Raw genomic sequence first — 16,710 nt, 5'->3', positions numbered from 1 at the left:
ATTAAACCAGTTGCGTATGGTTTTCACCTTTTAAATTGCTACTTCCGTCATTTTCCGGTGATGTTTGTGTACAATTTGATAACCTAACATTAAATAAAACTAAATTGGTCACAATTTGAAAAACTAGGTTTAAAACGAGGGTATTGTCTTCCTTCTAGCTGTCAGCACGTTTTGTCTCTTCTCGGGGTGGTTCCTTCCAGCGTAGTACGAGTTCATCCGAGGGGATGGTGGTTTGCCCTTTATGCGACCTCGTCCAGGGGTCTCCTATGCCACTCTACACGTAACTTGTAGTTAGGGGGACCCGGGTCACCCAAGCCAGGCATCCCGGAGGCGCCAGAGTTTTGTCCCTATTCCACTCTTCCTTTAGCTTATGGTTAGGGGGAGGGTCCGGTACCTTCGGGCGCAACAGTGGGTACACATGTATACTACAGCTACACTTCAGGTTCCGGAAAGCCAAGCAGCCCCTCTTAAAAGTTGCTTCCGATGTAGTTCGCTTCAGGTCAGCAGGCAGCATGTTCCAGTTTATCGCACGAACAGCGATCTCGTAAGGCCAACGTGTTGTTTCGTGGAAGAATCAGTTTTGCCCAAAATTTTTGCACTCTTTCGGACGATCTCATATCCTTTTGATCGAAGCAACTTTATTTAATAAAGTTGTCTGAAAGTTTCTAGAAAAGTTTTTTTCTTTTCCAATTATAATGCCATTCTAAATGATTGAAAAATTAAATTCAATGTTTTTTTTTAATTCCAAGCTAAACTTTCTAAACATTTTATCGCTCTAAATAATAGCTTTGCTGCCGTCATGAATTCATGCCTTGCCATTAAAAAGAACTTTTGAAAATTTCTCTTTTGATCAGGGATGGAATAATCGCAAAAAAATCAATTTCGCTTGCGAACTTTCATCACCCGAGAAAATGAGAGGAGGCAAATCACGCAAAAGAAAATCGCTCCCGAAATTCTCCAAGAAAATCAATCTGTTTATGATTTTTTGTGAATTTCCTTGGCAGCACCACTTAATAATATTTATTTCACTTTGTTTACACACATTGCCCATCTACAAATAGTGACAGGTCATTTATCGACGTGTGACGTTACACTTGCAAGTGTAGTAGTGAAAAGGATATTACACCGAATAATCAAGATGATGATTTTTTTAGATTCTTTTTACCGATCTTTCGTGCGCGAGAGAGGAGTGCCATGCTCCTTTCGGATTTTTTCTCTTGATGAACGTCCAGAGATTTTCTTTTGATGATGATTATTCCATCGCTGCTTTTGATACAAAATGAACAAAATAAACTTTTTACAATGTATGAGCAATCTATCCATTGAAGATGATGTTTTAAAATGTTGGGGTTTGCAGCAAATAATGTTAATAATAATTTGATCAGCATTCAGTAAAACGTAAATGTGGAAAAAATATTAGAATTTCATACAATTTCATACATGAATGTTTTGGATTAGCATTCATGTTATTTTAATTTTTGTTCAATTCAAAGACGATATTGTTGATCCAAATGTATTTATACAAGTTAAAACGAAGTTGACTTTATAGCTGTCGGCCACCATTGCTAGTACCAACCACTAGTGTCTTCCTTTTATCTACAAGGACTTCGCCGCCCTGGGCTCCTAAGTGTATGAAAGTATGGCACGGAGCGACGGCGCCGAATACCCATATTTACACAAAGAATTTTAGAGCGCCCGCCGCGGGATTCGAACCGGCGACCTCTGGATTGTGAGTCCAGCGCGCGGTCCGATTGATCCACACGGGCGGGACTTTTATTTATACAAGTTTGTTGTGTCAAAAACATTTTTTGCTTTCAAAAATGGTTTTGAAAATCATATAGGTACCTTTCTTTAGTAAGAAAGGCAAAAATTAATTATATGATTGATTTTTTTTAATACCCACTTGATATAACTTAACTAAAATTTATAAATATTTGTTTATTTGTTTAACACCAACAGGCACCACATGGCCAAATGGTGTGCTTAAAACTAAGTACATGAACACAAATTATCGTCTAAAAAAACAATAAAAACTTATTTTTGATGACGTCACGGGACAGATTAAAATCGAACAAATAAGCTACAAAAATTTTCGCGGCAATTAAATTTAATATAAATTGAAAAAAAATACATAAAACTGATATTTTTAGACAAAAGTTTGTAAGCCTGACAAAAATTTTTTTTTTCATGATTTTTATTGAGGTTTTGATGATCTTAAAAAAATATCTAAAAAATATATATTTTTCATTTTTCCAAATTTACAATTGTCAGCATTTTGTTAAAAAGAAATTATACAAATTTTCAATTTTTGGACCCTGTTTCAAAAATTTACGCAACGCTTCGGAAAAACAGATATTTTCATGAATTTTTTTGGACAGTATCATGACTGTTACAGTGTCAATTTTTCATTTTTCATCCTATTTCCGATCTTTAAAAAGCATTGGAAAAGGAAAAAAAGTTCAGAAAATTGTACATTTGAAAGTTTGCTTTATTTAATGTGACTTTGCCAATGTTTTAAAAATGTTTTTTAGGGGTCACTGTCATTTTCTATATTTTAAGCCAAATAAGTATGGAGTAATATTTGTAACGTCCTAGACTACATCCCTCTGCGCATTTTTTTATAATTTAAATGATAATGGCATTGTTCTATAGTAGAAAATGCAAAAAAAAAAAAAAAACAAATAAAAGAATGGAAAAGTAACAAAAGTAAAAACATGAAAAACACGAAAAAGGTGGCATAAGGCAAAAAAGGTGGTATAATAAATCGAATGCTATCAGAAACAAGATTACTCAAGATTATTATTTTTAAAACGTGCACTGGACCAAGTCACACAAGATCCATAAATTCCAAAATGATTAACAAATAGTTGTGTTGAAAATTCTTATTTCGAGTTCCGGGGTGACTTTGATAGTAATATTTTTTTCTAGTTAAAATTAGAGTAAAGGTGCTCAAATTTTATTTTAATTTCAAATGTTGCTGATATAGTTAACTTAGCTTACTTACAAAATACATTAAAAAAATATTAAAAAGTTAGAATATTTCTTGAAATTGGTTAAAACTAGATTTGTTTGTAAAATTATCGATTCATATTTCATTTTTAACTGAATCGTGCTTCGAACGAATCAAAACTTTCACATTTTTTATTAAATGTGTTTTACTGAAAATGCCTTTAAATTTGAATTTTTTGTCTAATTATGTTTCAAAAACATATAATATTAACTTTTTTTACCTTCTCCTAAAACCTAAAGGAAAATGATCCAAAGAATCTGAAAATGCATTCAGTTTTTCAATTCAAAATCATGTTCATGTAGCAACGCATGACACTTTGAGAATGTAAAATTTTAATTTGTGCTATTCATCATCATTTTCTTGTTTATAGTTAACCCATAATTTTAACTAAATTTTTAAACTTTTCAAAATTTTAAGAAAATTTCTTCTAAAGGTACTTTGAACCCTTCTTTACTCTGGTAAGTATGTACGGAATCATATTTATCGTATTTATTTTCTAGAGTTTTTTTTAAGCTATTGTGCTTTACATGTTTATAGGACCTATTTAAAAAAAAACTCAATATTTGTACTCTTTATTCGGAAAATTCTCAAACCTATCAAATTCTCCCCGTTATACGGTATTATTATTCTAGATTGATTTCAAAATTTGAAAATAATTTTCTTGAATGATTTTCATAAACGGCAAAATAAGACAAAGGTCCAATAAAATTTAATAATTAAAATTTGTCAACGATATTCATTAAACACAAAGTTACATCAACCATCGGTAGCTTGTACTTTTCAATTGAGCATAATTTGCTTCTGGATGTGAACTGTTGGCACTGATAAGGGAGGATGAAATTGCTGAAGAAAGGAGATGATGCATTTCTCGGAAAGCGTATTAACAACTTCCGGTGCTTGCGTTCATTGGATTCTTCCAAAAGCATTCCTTTTAAGCGAATGATTCGTGCGAAAAACAGACGCAAAATCGGAAATCGATAGTTGGCCTTCCAATCTTCCCGTTTTTCTGCGAACCAACGCAACCCTACGCGGGTCATGACTTAACAAAACTGAGCTGCTTTTCAACAAAAAAAAGCACTGCAATTTACAGCCAAATTGGCCACTGTAAAAGGTCATCCTCCCGCAAGTGGGAGGATCCCCCGACCTGTCAACGTCAAAAGCCCACAAGAGGGTGCAGGAGGTGGTGTTGGTGTCGCTGGTCGTGGTCTGCTGCTGCTGCCTCTTCTGCTGGCGAAAAAAAAATGTCTTCCAGCTCGACGGCCTACCGCAAAGCGCTTCACAACCGTGCAGTTTCCGTCCCAACTGCGGCTCGCCCCGGCCCGGAACACACACTCACCGGATGCGGCCGAACGTCGCGGATCTTTTGCACCACTTTTTCGCGGCCGCTACTTCATTTTCGCGACGATTTTCACCGAAAACAGCGGCGCCCGAAACTTTCTTCCTTTCTCCAAAAAGTGACACAATCGGATTTTCTGCTGGCTGGCTGGCCACAGAGGCGAGTGATGATGATGAATGTGGTGAGACGTGAGAAAGAAAGTGAATAGGGCGTGAGAAGTGAGATGGGGTGACGTTTGCGTGGTTTGAAACGTCAGAGCGGGGAGGGGTTGGAAATAGCTCAGAATCGTTTACACTCAAATCCCGGTGGTTGCAACCATGGTCGATGGCTCAATTCAAGAGTATTTTATCGAGAAATTAAAAGTGAGAGTGTGTGCAACATGGAGTTAAACTTTCTGTGCAGTTGCTGTGAAGGTTCCCATGGCACTTTGAAAAGTTTAACTCCATGTTGCACGCACACACTCTCACCTTTAATTTCTCGATTTCTGGAGTTTTATTTTTGAAAAGGATCAATAAACCAAATTTTCAGTTTTTGCATTTTGGTTGTTTTTAATACCCCTGACTCGAGGCGGTTTCAAAAACACTAAAAAAGCAAAAAACTGGAAATTTGGTTTATTGACCTTTTCGAAAAAAAAACTCCAGATTTTAATTTTACTATGTCGAGGGGCGCATGGTAATATTAAAACTCTAATATGGAGAGAATGATAATGATTTCGTAGTTGCTTCGTAGGATGCATTTCGTAGGATGCATGGTACATTTTACCATATTTGCATTTACTTTTACCGAAAAGCCGCTATTATTTTAAAAAGCAGCATTTTTAACGCATGTTTTTAGAACTACCATGGTCGGGCTTTGAGTGTATTTTGCTCGATCCTTACTGTCGTGATCGGGGACTTTCTTTTATAATAAAAACACAGATATTTTGCAATTAACAAACAACACGTCTTATTCCACAGAAATTAACCACAAAACTGATTTGACAATCTTCATTCTCTCTTTCGCCGGCCGCGCGCATCTCGTTGTTTTCTCGCTCGTTGTTCTCTCTCGCAGCTCGCTAGCGCGCTCTCGCACTCAATCCACAATTAGCTAACAAGGCAATATTCATGAAGGTGCGCACTTTTTGTTGCGCTCTTAACTCTTATTTATGAATTATATCAATCTTATAATAAATACTCATTTAATAATTTATTACATATTCAATCCTGCAACCCATAATCCCTACATTCTCCCTCTTTTCTACTCTCAAGATGACGAATATCAATCATAATTCCTAACAGAAAAATTGCATGAATGCTAAATCAATCTATTTTTTTTTTCAATTTCCTAAAAGATTTTCGTCGGGTTCCTCGACTTTGTTTTCATGCTGATCTAAATACGAAAGCGCAGTCTTCGAAATGTTTCATCTATGTTGTCCAAGAGACTGACATCCGATCGCAGGAGTTGTAGAAAATGGAATGCGCTGATGAGGTTGAAAATTTAAAACACCTGAAAATATTAGAAATAGAAAAAAACGAGGAGAAAAACAAAAACCACAAATATTTCTCAAATAAACGCAGGTTTATCAATTTTTTAAGCAATACGAGATTAGTGATTGCTTACCTGATTTTCTTTAAATTTTATGTAATTTAAAATTAAAAAGCAAATTTTACAAACATTGCTGAAACAACACAACACGATTTAAAAAAAGTAATAATTCAAATTCAAAAGCAATTTTTATTTTTTTTTAACATTTAGAATTAAATGGAATCACATTATTTTTAATTATTATCATTTTGTGAATATGAAATATAAAACAATGTGTTCTAAATTCAAAAATCTAACATGTTGCTGACTTAAATAACAAATGAAGCATAATCCTGGCGTTTTTAAAGTTTTAAATTTATGTGTATCATACAAAAACAAAGAATAAACATTTCTAAAAATATATACAATGTGGTAATTTATTTAACTTATTAAAAAAAATCTGAAGCAAAAACTATGACAGGCACACACAGATATTGTGTTGACTCAAATTTACACTTTGAATTTATGTGCGCCCGCCACGGAGTTCAAACCAATCTATGGATTATGAGCCCAAGCCCAGTGCCACGTCCGATTGATTCACCAGACGGGACTTGAAGGTAAACATAAACTGATTTTAATATTAAATGCAGTCGTGACGAAAAGTATATGTTTAGAATTAATACCCAAAAACACCCAAAATGGATCTACAAGCAGGCTTATTCCTTCCTCATTTTCAATATTTTTATCTGTACTTTTCTGTAATTTATTCCCAACCAAGCTGTACAGCTAAAACAAACAACATTTTTTTTAAATAAAGGCTAGTATGGAGATCGGAAGGAAAGGGGTCAAGAAACAGCTTCACGAACAGCAGAACAAAGGAGAGCGAGCGTTTTCTTAGGGCTTTTCTTCACCCTATCTGGCTTGCTTTCGCTTCTACTGCTGCCCATTTGAATTTTTTCTTGACCGGTTCCTTCCGATGTGCATACACCGCTTAACATTGTATCAAAAATTACCGCATTTTAACTAATTTTGAAACTGTTAATAAATCATGGCAAAAATTACTAAAATGCAAAATCAGTAATATTTTCGAAGAATTTGTTTTCATCAGTACCGGTACACTTTTATAAAATAAAAAATAGTCCATATTTCAGTTTAAGATGATTTCTTGAAAAGCAATCTCAATAAATGAAGCAAATTGCAAAAATAATATAAATAATTCAATTGGGTACTAAAGTCCTATGTAAATTTTTATGTACAACGGTAAAAAACACGATTAAAAACCATTTCTGATCACTTTTTTCATTTTAATGCAAAATTTTTTTTTTACAAGACAACATTTTTTTGATGGATTAACTATAGTTATATGGTCCCTTTGGAACGAACTGTCAAGTAGGAGCTTTTCTGTCAAGAAGGACCGCGAGGTTAATTTTTCAAAATTGATTTAAAAATCCATTTTAAACTCTTTGTGGTCGTACAAAGGGTCATTGTACTCAGAAAAATAAGCTTTATCGCTGTAAACAATAATATCAGCAATCTAAGCTTCATTTTAGGACCCAATTAATGCTCAAAATGTGCTTTTCTGCACAAAATACATTTTTTTTAATAAAAAAATAAAATCAAATGATGTTTATTCTTGCCACAAAAGTCTTCTTAAATAAAAATTACCGATTTAACGATTTTGTTCTGTAAATGCATGGTAGTATCAACATTTTTCAACTTTTATATTAAAAATTTTGAACTTTCTATAAATATTCACTTACGCGATCTTTTAACCAGACAAACGATAGTTTTTACCGAATAGTTTTTTTTCTCTGTTGTGTCTACTAAATAATATTTTTGTTTATCTTGAAACAAAACATAGTTCAAAAAATATTATTCTAATGAATAAAACAAAATCATGTGGTAAATTGTTGCAATAAAAATAAAATATATAAACTGAAATAAATGCCGTTCCGCTATATTCGATTTCTATTATATGTCAAATTAATTTTCTCTTCAAATTGTATTTATTGTAGCTAAAGGTATGGATTCAAGCACTTTTGATATTACCGTAGATTAGATTATTCAATGTTACATTTAATCATGATCAAAACAATGTTTAGGGTCATTTTATTTAATATACCTTCAAAATGTACTGTGCTTATCAGATAACAACAAAAACATATTTTAATCAATTATTCTTGTAATGCATAGATGTATAGATTCCAATCTGACTACTTTCTCAAAGGGTTCCAGCTCAGGCGAAACATTTTTCAAACTACCACCGCAGAGGTCTGTCAGGCTCCAACACGGAGGAGACAATATCCTAACCATAAATTCTTTCAAAACGTATCTTGCTTATCTAAAATCAGCTGAAAGATTTTTTAATGTTTTATTTTTAAATATTTTGTTTTATTTTTCTCGTAATGTAAAATGTGTTCAAAGCTACTTTGATATATTACTTGAGTAGATTGTTCACAGAAACTTAATTTTTTTTTAATCACGATCTTTACGATCCCTGTCAATAATTTCTTTTCTTATTTAAAATTTTATCTTTTTCTTTGCTGATAAACTCCTGTTATGTAATTTGATAAAATTTGGTTTCATAATTAAGTACAATCGATTGAAGAACCCCAAAGTTTCCTTAATTTATTTCAAAATAATGTTTCTCCTTATTGAATTTTGATATATTTACTTTACTAAAATTCTGAAAGTTTTGTTTTTTTTTAACTCAATAAAATGATCCAGTGTTAAAATATAATTTCTATCGAAATTAATGAATGATTTTGAACTATTTTGATACAAATAACAGATATTGCATTGAAAAATAAAAATAAATATAAATATTTCCTATTTTTTTTAAATAATGTTTTTTTTTCGTTGCTCAAATTGTCACTCATACTTCTCAATTCAAAATTAATATTTAAATATTTGTATTATTTTCTCATGTGACGCAACGCTCTCACACTTTAAATTATATTTTAAGCATTTCTGATGATTAATCATTCCTTTATTTATTATTAAAAATTGCATCAAATTAATTATTAAGTGAATTATTTATCCTTTTTTTTAACTAATAATGTATTGTTCATGTTAACGATTACTTAAATTTTTACCTTCCTGTGAAATAATGTTGGGTTTCAAGCAACTTTTGTATCACAGCTGAGTAAATCGATTAAAGTAACAACTAACCATAACAACTATCAATATGGAATACTTAATCATTAACGTCTTTCAATTTAGAGGTTTATATTTCAAGAGAGGACAACTCCAGTGTTAGTTTTAGTGACAAGCGTTTTAATCCTATTCGATGAATTTGAAATCATCTTTTTTTCAGGCAGTTCACAGAAATAACGCCAAAATACATATTGCTTTATCTGTGGATACCAAAAAATGCTCACTTTCACATTTAAATTTATTTATTCATTTTCTTAGGTCAATTTATTTTGTGATGTTAAAGACGGTCCTTAATTGAATGAAAAGATTTGCTGAACAATATATTTTTAAAATCCATAAGGCTCCTTCTGCAAAGTTATTTAAAAAAAATCATCACAAAAGTCTGTCGGGTTCCTTTATCGAGGAGATTGTTATCTGATGCTTTCGCAAAGAACTCCAGCACAGATTATTAATTTTTTTTTATCTGATGATGTCAGAGGTCTGTCAGGCTCTAACACAGAGAAGACTTTTTTTCTGACTACCATCGCAGAGGTCTGTCAGGCTCCAACACAGAGGAGACTTTTTTCTGACTACCATCGCAGAGGTCTGTCAGGCTCCAACACAGAGGAGACTTTTTTCTGACTACCATCGCAGAGGTCTATCAGGCTCCAACACAGAGGAGACTTTTTTTTGACTACCATCGCAGAGGTCTGTCAGGCTCCAACACAGAGGAGACTTTTTTCTGACTACCATCGCAGAGGTCTGTCAGGCTCCAACACAGAGGAGACTTTTTTCTGACTACCATCGCAGAGGTCTGTCAGGCTCCAACACAGAGGAGACTTTTTTTCCTGACTATCATCGCAGAGGTCTGTCAGGCTCCAACACAGAGGAGACTTTTTTTTCTGACTACCATCGCAGAGGTCTGTCAGGCTCCAACACAGAGGAGACTTTTTTCTGACTACCATCGCAGAGGTCTGTCAGGCTCCAACACAGAGGAGACTTTTTTCTGACTACCATCGCAGAGGTCTGTCAGGCTCCAACACAGAGGAGACTTTTTTTCTGACTACCATCGCAGAGGTCTGTCAGCCTCCAACACAGAAGAGACTTCAAAATTAACTATGACTAATCAATTATAACGGCAAAAAACGTTGCTCAAAATTTCAAAGCAAAACATTGTTTGTCAATTTCTGCATAAATCTATAAAATTTTCATTAGAATTTTAAAACGATAGTTTTCAATTTCCACAGCATCAAGCAACAATCTAATATTGCATCAAATTCACAGTAAAAATTTATCGTCAATAATAACAACAATCAAATCTTCATTCAAATGAGAACTAAAAATTTTTCATTAACCATAAAATTAATAATCAAATTTTGCATCAACTTCAAAACAAAACATTGGTCATCAATTACCATATAAACAATCAAATATTGCGTCAAATTTAAAACTCAAAATTGCCCATCATAAAACAACAATCAAATATTGCATGAAATGTAAAACCGAATAAAAATACCGTTCTATAATAACAATACTCAAATTCAGAAAACAAATCTTGGCCTTCGATTGCCACAACAAAAAGCAAATCTATCATCATATTCAAAATAATAACTGGTTTTCGATTACCACAATATCAATCAAACCTCGTATCTTACTCGAAACAAAATATTGGTTTTCATTTATCGCAAAAAATAAGCAAATTTGTCATCTTATCATAACAAAACATTGGTCTTTAATTCCCTCATCAACAATCAAATCTTTCAATCAAAATTAAACCTGTAAATTTTGTAATTTGTGATTTTGTTGGACTTTGCATTAAGTCATTGCCACAACAAAAAAAAAACAAATTTAAAACAAAACTTACAAGAAGCAAATATTTATCTTATTCAAAAATAAACATTGGTCTTCAATTACCAAAGTAACCAGAATCCAATCCAAAATAAAAATAATGATCATGATCATCAATAATAACAACAATCCATAGCAATCAAATTTTGCATCAAATTCAAAACAAAACATTGGTCGTCAATTATAATAACAACAATAAAATTCAAACAACAAATTTGATTTCAATTACCAAAACAATAACTAAATTAAAAACAAATTATCTACCTTCAATCGCAAACTAATCCTCCATCAGATTCAAAACGAAATATTGATTTTCAATTTCCACAATCTTGTCAAATCTTTTGTCAAATTATAAACAAAATATTGATTTTTTATCAATCACAAAAATAAGAAAAAAAATGAAGTCTAATTCGTAACAAATCATTGGAGTTCAATTTCCACAACAACGATTAAACATTGCATCAAATTAAAAACAAAACATTGGTCGTCAATCAAAACAACAACAATCAAATCTAAAGCAAAAATGTGATTGTAAAAAAACAATCAAATTTTGAGCAAATTATTTGCCTTCAAATTCCACCATAAACTTAGAATAAAACATTGGTTTTCAATTATCACAACGAAAAGCCAAATTTACTACTTCAAAACAAAACATTCGTTCCCAATATCACAACAACAAGCAAATCATTCATTAAATTTAAGACCGTCAATTATCGCAGATAGTTTTATGCCTTTTTATCAATCGCTTAATAACAAGTTCAAGCAAAAATCTACCTGTTTCAAAACACAGGCAAAACAACAAAGCGAAACTTTGGCCCTGCATCCTGGCAGGTAAACAAAACTGTTAGATTTCACAACAAACAAGCAAACAAGCAAAACAAATGATCTTTCATGAATCAAAAGGTTCGACTTACCGGACTGTGCCATTGTCGTGATCGGGGACTTTCTTTTATAATAAAAACACAGATATTTTGCAATTAACAAACAACACGTCTTATTCCACAGAAATTAACCACAAAACTGATTTGACAATCTTCATTCTCTCTTTCGCCGGCCGCGCGCATCTCGTTGTTTTCTCGCTCGTTGTTCTCTCTCGCAGCTCGCTAGCGCGCTCTCGCACTCAATCCACAATTAGCTAACAAGGCAATATTCATGAAGGTGCGCACTTTTTGTTGCGCTCTTAACTCTTATTTATGAATTATATCAATCTTATAATAAATACTCATTTAATAATTTATTACATATTCAATCCTGCAACCCATAATCCCTACACTTACGTAAACATCAATATCAATCCAAATCCTTGACCTGGTGCTCAGTCATCAACACAATAGCTTATAGGAACTTTTAAAAAACTCAAGTATTCAACATTGGCTCATTTACATTGTTTTGCTTGACTTTTTAGTTTGTAGTTCAATTATTGAATTCAATTTGTTCAATTATTGAATTCTGATTCACTGATTCGAATGCAGTTCCATTCGAATTAGCGCTATATATTTACATTGTTTTGCTTGACTTTTTAGTTTGTAGTTCAATTATTGAATTCAATTTGTTCAATTATTGAATCCTGATTCACTGATTCGAATGCAGTTCCATTCGAATTAGCGCTATATAATTAGCGCGAACATATATGAAAAAACAAAAAAAAAATAAGTATCATAAATAAATATTGCCATGGACCCGTGGTGTAGGGGTAAACGTGGTTGCCTCTCACCCGGTCGGCCTGGGTTTGATCCCAGAAGGTCCCGGTGGCATTTTTCGAGACGAAATTTGTCTGATCACGCCTTCCGTCGGACGGGAAGTAAATGTTGGCCCCGGACTACCTAAAAAGGTTAGGTCGTTAGCTCAGTCCAGGTGCAGGAGCCGTCTCCCTGGGTCCTGTCTCGGTGAAGTCGCTGGTAGGCAGTTAGACTAACAGTCCAAAGGTCGTCAGTTCGAATCCCAGCGTTGAGGGAAGCTAAGGTGTAAAAAGAGGTTTGCAATTGCCTCAACAATCAAGCCTTCGGACACTTAGTTTCGAGTTGGAATTTCGCAATCAAGAACGCCAAGGCAATGCTGTAGAGCGAATAATTTGATTTTTGATTAGAAATTAAAATATTCTGAAGTTTACAAATTCATAAATTTTAAACAACATAAATCAAAAAAATCATGGATTTCATAATTCAGAAATTTAAAAATCATAAATTTGAAAAATCATAAATTTTAAAAATTATAAAATTTTAAAATTCATGAATTAGAAATTTATAAATTAAAAAATTCAGAAATTTAAAAATAATAAAATAAAAAATTTGTAAAATAAAAAAAATATACCTTTTATCATTTTTAAATTTCAAAATCATGAATTAAAAAAAATGATTTAAAAATTTATGAATTGAAAAATTAATAAATTAAAAGTCATAAATTTAAAAATTTATAAATTCAAAAAAACATGAATTTCAAAATTCATTGATTTCATCATATGTTTAAAAATAAAAAAAATTAAAATTCAATAATTGTTACATTAAAAAAAATTAAATTCATAAATAAAAAAATTCTTTAATTTAAAAATTCATAAATTGAAAAATTCTTTAATTTTAAAATCTATAAATAAAAAAATCATAAATTTAAAAGTTCAGAAAACAAAAAAAAACATAAATTTAAAAATTCATAAAATAAAAAAATATTAATTAAAAAAATCAGACACTAAAAAAAATTTTGAAAATTCATAAAATAAAACAAATAAACATTGTATCATTTTTAAATTTAAATTTCATTAATTTAAAAAAATATATAAATTTATGAACTGAAAAATTCTTTAATTTTAAATTCATCGCTTTAAAAATTCATGAATTCAAAAATTAATAAATTTAAAAAATCATTAATTTCAAAATTCAAAATCAATGACAAAATTTTTCAAATTAAAAATTCATAAATTTAAAAACTTATCGATTTCAAAATTCATTAATTTCAAAACTCATAAATTTATTCATTCATAAATTTCAAAATTCATAAATATTAAAATTGTTAAATTTAAAAATGCATCAATTAAAAAATCTTCAATTCTAAAATTCATAAATTGAATAATTCTCAAATTTAAAAATTTATAAATGCAAAAATTCTAAAATTTAATAATACATAAATCATAAATTTATAAATGTAAAAACTTTTAAAATAACAAATTTAAAAATTCAATAATTTCAAAAATCATAAATTAAATTTAATAAATTTTATTTTTCATACACATTTAGAATTTTGTACTGAAATGGGTAAAAAATATAAAAAAAAACTATTTCATCCAGATTTCATCTGTAAACATTAATTTTACCAAAAATTTGATTAACTCGTTGCGTATTACTGATAAATCGGTTGTAAAAATTCAACTTTATGTCCATTTTTTTACAGATTATCGGTTGCGTTGAATGTTTACAATTAAATTTCTAGAAATTACAAAAAATCTGCAAATAGTTTACCGAAATTCAGTTAATGAAATTTTTTGAGTTCAAAATTCTTTATTCAAAAACTCATCAATTTTAAATATAAAAATCTAAAATTGCTTTGGAATCGTGATTGCGATACCACAAACAACTGTCTGTGGCGATTCTTTATCAATTTATTTTGTAACGTACATATTGGAAAGCAAACGGGTTAAATCCAACAAATTACAGGTTGATGAACTTAAATTTGCCTCAAAAGTTTCGATTTAAAAAGTAAATGATTCGATTATCGCTATAGAAACTTCAAACCGAAGTGTAAACAAACAGTCTGTCCTGCTTACATCCACTGACTGTTTACTTTAAGAACGAGCAGGACATACTCTTTGTTTACACTTTGACTTTGGCCCATTTTCATTGTTTTGCTTGACTTCTATTCAAGCTTTTTTTGTATAACGATTTGCATTTCTACCACTCTAATCCCAAGTCCAATCCGCTACATTGTTTTTCTTTTAATTCTTGCAAAATGATTATTTTTTTTGTTATTTTTAATTTCAAACTATTTAAGAATGTAAGACTTTCAGGCTTTATGAATTTTGAAATTAAAAATTAAAGAGTTAAGAGATGTAGAATTTTAGTATTTTAGAATTTTCTCCACCATTGTTATGAAAATGTAATTCGATTTCTTTAATTGGGTACTAAAGCCATATGCCAATTTGTATGTACAACGGTAAAAAACACGATTAAAAACCATTTCTGATCACTTTTTTCATTTTAATGCAAAAAAATATTGACAAGACAACATTTATTCGATGAATCAACTATGGTCTCCTTGGATCGGAGCTGTCAATTAGGAGCTTTTCTGTCAAGAAGGACCACGAGGTTAAATTTTCAAAATTGATTTAAAAATTCATTTTAAACTCTTTGTGGTCGTACAAAGGGTCATTGTACTCAGAAAAATAAGCTTTATCGCTGGAAACAATAATATCAGCTTCATTTTAGGACCCAATACGGGAGTTTTTTTTTAAAAGGTCCAATAAACCAAATTTTCAGTTTTTGCTTTTTGAGTATTTTTTAATGCTCCTGACTAAAGGCGGTTAAAAAAACACCCAAAAAGCAAAAACTAGAAATTTGGTTTATTGGATCATTTAAAAAAAAAAACTCCAGAATTTAAAAAAAAAATCAGCCGATTCTGCACACTTTCCAACACCCCTCATTGTTTGTACAACTGGCAGCACGGCGCGGCAACATCTGTCACTATTCTTCTTTCCTCTTTCTCCTCCTCTCTGCATCATCTTTACTTTCATCGTTTTAATCCTCCTTCCATCCGCGGTTTTCGAGTGTCGGTCGGTGGTCCTCGCGCACTTTTTCCGCTTAAATCCGCCCGAAATCTTTCGCTTCGCGTTCCGAAACCGGTCCCCGCGGGTGCGCAATCGTCCCGGCCATCACGATTTGGTGGAACTTCGGCGGTGGGACGGGAATCGGTGCCATTTTCCGGTGCTTTTCGCTACATCCTGTGCTGCTGCTTTTGAAGGAGAACAAAAAAAAAAAAGATTTTGGTTCTGTCCGTTCCCGTTGGAAGAAAGAGAAGCGTTCTGGTGCGGGGCCTCCTTGTCTGGCTGCTGTTGCCCCTTGTACGTGTGTGTCTGTTTTGATCTGTTTCATCTGGTGCTGGGCTGAGATTTTTTCTTTCCTCTAGCCAAAAGTGTCGAAAATCGAAAAGGAAAATAAATTAACGGAAAAGAGGGAGTGAAGGAAAAAAAAGAGTGTCCCCCGAAAGTTGACACCCGAGACGGCAGCGGCTACAAAACAAACAAAAGTGCCACTTGGAACCACTTGAAGCGGCTACCTGCGCTACTTTTTTGCTCTCGGAATAAAGGATTTGCTCCGGATCGTCCAAAATCGAGACCAGCTTTATCATCCAGCTCTAAACGGTAAGCAAAAAAAAAAATCAGCTCCCTCATCCCATTAAGTAAATTGCCTCCTCAACAAAAAAGGACGAAATATCGATCCGGATTCGGTCCAACCTACGCTGCCGCAGCGGAAACGACCCCGACCACACGCCCCACGCCTACGCGGTCTCTCCACTCTCGGCCAAGGACTTTTGTGTGGAGGAACGCGTTGGCGGTGGTTAATCTAATTTTGCTCTTCCTTTGCCCCACGGGTTGGTTGCTTCCGGTTGGGTTGGCTGCGGAAACGAACCTCTTTCTGTAGGTAGATAAACACGGCGGCACGGCATTTGCTCAAGTTGAAGGAGCTAGGAGTGTTGGAGGTTGAAGAGTGTTTGTTGTCTTATCTTTGGGGCAATCCGTCGACCTGCTTTTCTTTGTACCAGGTATAATTTGTATTATTATTGTTTTATTCGCGGTAAAAAAGCTCTTCGATATTATTTAATTTTTTCAAACAACAAATACTAAGAAATTTAAAATAGCGCATATTACTTAAGGCTGGTACAAATTTTATTCAAA

General features: G+C 32.4%; 2 protein-coding genes across 2 annotated transcripts in view; one reads left to right on the top strand and one right to left on the bottom strand.

The window, feature by feature from the left end:
- LOC120423653 (AP-2 complex subunit mu) overlaps nucleotides 1-4,432 on the bottom strand; it is a 24,567-nt gene extending 20,135 nt beyond the window's left edge. The window contains exon 1 of the mRNA XM_052710087.1: nucleotides 4,347-4,432. The gene's annotated coding sequence lies outside the window, so the exon portion shown is untranslated. The remainder of the gene's footprint in view (nucleotides 1-4,346) is intronic.
- An 11,116-nt stretch (nucleotides 4,433-15,548) lies between these two features.
- The window catches only part of LOC120426037 (tyrosine-protein phosphatase non-receptor type 4), a 46,091-nt gene continuing 44,929 nt past the window's right edge, over nucleotides 15,549-16,710 (top strand). The window contains exon 1 of the mRNA XM_039590716.2: nucleotides 15,549-16,176. The gene's annotated coding sequence lies outside the window, so the exon portion shown is untranslated. The remainder of the gene's footprint in view (nucleotides 16,177-16,710) is intronic.

Source organism: Culex pipiens, chromosome 3 (genome assembly GCF_016801865.2).
Source record: "Culex pipiens pallens isolate TS chromosome 3, TS_CPP_V2, whole genome shotgun sequence".
NCBI classification, from domain to species: domain Eukaryota; kingdom Metazoa; phylum Arthropoda; class Insecta; order Diptera; family Culicidae; genus Culex; species Culex pipiens.
This window is presented reverse-complemented; position numbering and strand designations above follow the sequence as displayed.